Genomic DNA, 3,740 nt, shown 5'->3' on the forward strand with positions numbered 1-3,740 from the left:
CCATCCCTTCACCTTGAGGCCAATAAGGAGTTCCCTCCCCCAACTTTGATCCTGACATTCGTACTGCTTCTCTTAATTCCGCCTTGAATTCTGGTCCGCCATCTACAGTAAAACATTTCACTGCCCCATATCTCCATATCCACTCCTTTAAAATGAAGTCCGCCACTGCCTTCGCCGTCAAATTTTGTAATGCCTTAGCTTCCACCCATCCCGACAGATCATCTCTTGCTACAATCAAGTACTTATATCTACTAGCCTTGATGTGAACTGCATCCAAGCTAACTCTTCCAAACACCGTTGATTCTCCAGTTGCATGTCCTTTCTCTTTCTGGGTCCTTGACTTCTTCTGTGACAAGCCTCGCAAGACGGCCACCCACTTTCTTACATCTTCCTTCATGTCTGCCACCAAAATCTTATTAAACATCTTCTATATGTTTCTTCTATTCCTCTATGTCCCATTTCCTCATGTAACTTCTGTAGTACAATCTCCTGTCCATCCTTTCTTGACACTACCAACCTCCCACAAGGTACCCCTCTCTTCTTCAATCTTCCCCGTTCCACAAAGAAGGTCTTGGCTTTATTTTGGATCCATTGAAACTCCTTATCAGAACACTCTGGAGGTGTCTTGAATGCCTTGAGAAATTTTTCTAACTGTAACCACATCCCTTCTTGTGTCCATGGTAAGAATTCCCCTACGTCTTCTTCAAGATTTGTAACTGGATATCCTTCGTGTGGAGCTATGTCTTTCTTTTCTTCGTCAAAGTCCTCCCCTTCTGATGTTGAGTCTTCTCCCACCGGCCTTCTTGAAAGTCCATCAGGCATCCCAAAGCTTTTCCCTGACTTATGAACAATATCATAGGAAAATAGTTGAATGAATGCCACCCATCTTGTCATAGGTGCATTTGGCAGAGTTGGTCTGTTGATCATTTCTATCAAAGACTTAGCATCCACTTGTAGTTCGAAATGTTGTCCCCACAACTTGCTTTGGAATTTCTTCAGAATTCTAGCAACCCCGCATAACTCCAGCTTTGGCTGAGAATATCTTGCCTCTACTGGTGAGAAGACTAGTGATTCATAGAATACTGGTCTTGCCTTCCCACAATTATCTTCCTGCATCAATACGCCTCCAGCTGCAATTTGACTTGAGTCCACCGCTAATATTATCTTGCCCGCCTCTTCCCCATATTCTAATCCTTTTAACATAATATCTTCTCCAATAATTTTCTTCAAAGTATCCAACGCTTCTTGACACTCTTCCGTCCAATTCCATTCTGCATCTTTTCTAGTCAATTTCCTCATTGGTGCCGCAATCTTGGAGAAATCCTTGATGAACATCCTGACATAAATACACATCCCCAGAAATCCCAAGACTTGTGTTGTATTTGTTGGAACTGGCCAATTTTGAATCTTGTTCTTCTTCTTCCTTCCTTACATACTACATGCCCTACAATCTCCAATGCTGGTACACAAACTGCAAACTTCTTCCCGGACACTGTAAGTCCAGCTTCCTCAATCCTAAATAACACCCTTTCTAAAGTAACCGCATATTCCCATATGAAACGTCTAATATCGGGGTTTTCTTCCAGTACTGCATCGTTGTAGGTAGAATCAGGACCTTTGATTCCGCCGTCATCTATGAAGATACCTACATTTTGTGGAATTTCATCTTGGAGAATCCACATCATTTGAGCTTGATATACTGCAACTGAGTTGGTAGCACCTTGAGGTAATTGAGTAAGTTGAAACCGCCCAAGGGGTGTTTCTAAAGTTGTCAAAGGCCTTGAGAAATCTGCTAACTCTCTTTCATCATATCCTCCCATAATATCACCTAATCCATAGCATGCTCTTCCTGCAAATGATTCCACAAACTCTTCTGGTGCTGGAGGCATTCCCGCATCCTTGATTGTTACTTTGTTTAAGACTTGTAAATCATGAACCACTCTTAACTTCCCATCTTGCTTCTTGACACAAAATACCGGACTTGAGTCACTTGAAGTAGACTGTTCATATAACCCTGTCCTTAAACGCTGACATATCAATTCAATGTATTCTTCTTTGATAGCTGCCGGAATAGGGATTGGTCTTTTCTGCCAGGGTTTGTGATCTATGACTGGTATGGCATAAGGGAAACCATAGGAATGCTTCAAGACTCCTCTTTCCTCTTCACAGTATGCAATAGCTCCTTCTCTTAATACTACCACATGTAACAATAACTTCCATTCCTCATCACTCAACCAATCTTCAGGCCCAAAATTGCACATCTTCAGCCTCTCCAAGGTAGTCTTCTTTGTTTCGACAAAATCAGGTGGATGCATAGTCAAAGGTGTCTTGTATGGGTCCCTAGACATTGGTGGTCTCTGCAATGGTGGGTTGAGATGTTGTGGCATAGCTGCATTGACCGGCCGAACTTTCTTTGCTACTGGCTTATATTTTGCCGCAAAACATAATACTCTTCCTTTCTTCCATTCTTCACATACTTCTGCTTGTTGCCTAATATCGAATCCACTATTCAATGCTTGCATTGTCTCCCACTCTTCTTCGTCCAATAATCCTCCTCTAATTCCTTTCTCTAACTCAAAAGTACTTCCTCCATAATCCTCCAATTGAACACCACTACTTAAAAAATGAGATTGAGATAAAGAAGCTTCAATAAAACTAAAAGAAGACTGAAATTCAGAACCATAACTTGTAATATCCTCCAATATATCTTCCGCTTGCTCTTCCTCCCTTGATACCAAAGCTGATGAAAAATAAGAAACTTGAGATTGAATTTGAGATTGAGAGTTGAAACTATTATTACATTGCCAAGTACCCATTTCTTCTTGAGTTGGTGAGGAACATCCAAGGTTACTTGAATTTACTATATACTGAATGTTCCTTTCTTCACCAACGTCTTCTACAAAAAAGACTTGTCCAATCCAGACACTTCTTCCACATAACTTGGAACTATGCCGGTATCCTCTTCTTGAATTTCTTGCCGTAAACGTAACAGGTTAACTTCTACCATAGTTGTCTTCTTTTCCCCTAAGTCCAACTCCCGCTCCCAATCTCCTTCATCTGGTTGGCAAATAGTGAATCTTGTCCATATTCCTCTTTCATCTCTCAATGTTAATCTTTCCCCAACCGCCTTGCCAAATTCCATCCCCGCTCTAAAGTCCATAAGGAATGGCCGTCCCAATAAGATTGGACATTTGCTCTCTTTAGCTATCCAAAAATGTGCCACACCTTGAACCCTGGTGCCCACTACCACTTCTATAGCTTCACCTATGCCAACTAACTCTGTTCTTTGTCCGCCAATACCTCTGACCCCTGATTGTACTGATACCAATCCGGTCAACCCTAATTCTTCTGCCACAGATTCCGGAAGAATGTTGATTTGAGATCCTGAGTCAACTAAAGCCTTGACCCTTTTCTTCTTTCCTCCTAGCATAATGTCTAAATACCCTAAAGGACATGAATACAAGACATCCTCTCCATCTTCTTCACTATCAGATGTTGAATCTTCTTCTTCTAATCCTCCAGTTGCCGCTCTCAATGGTTTGACAATCCTTGGAATCACCACCCGCCGTTTTGATACTTGTCTCTTCATATGTTCCGCCAGTGCCGGTGAGATTGCACACAACTCCCCAACTTCTGCCTCTATCTTAGTTTTCATGATTTTGTCCACCACCTTATCCATTACTCCCTCATACCCCTTTTCGACAGGTCTCTCGAATTTTCCTTTCACAATGTCTTTCTGT

The sequence above is a fragment of the Melampsora larici-populina genome (genome assembly GCF_000204055.1).
Source record: "Melampsora larici-populina 98AG31 unplaced genomic scaffold MELLAscaffold_8, whole genome shotgun sequence".
In the NCBI taxonomy this organism is placed as follows: Eukaryota; Fungi; Basidiomycota; class Pucciniomycetes; order Pucciniales; family Melampsoraceae; genus Melampsora; species Melampsora laricis-populina.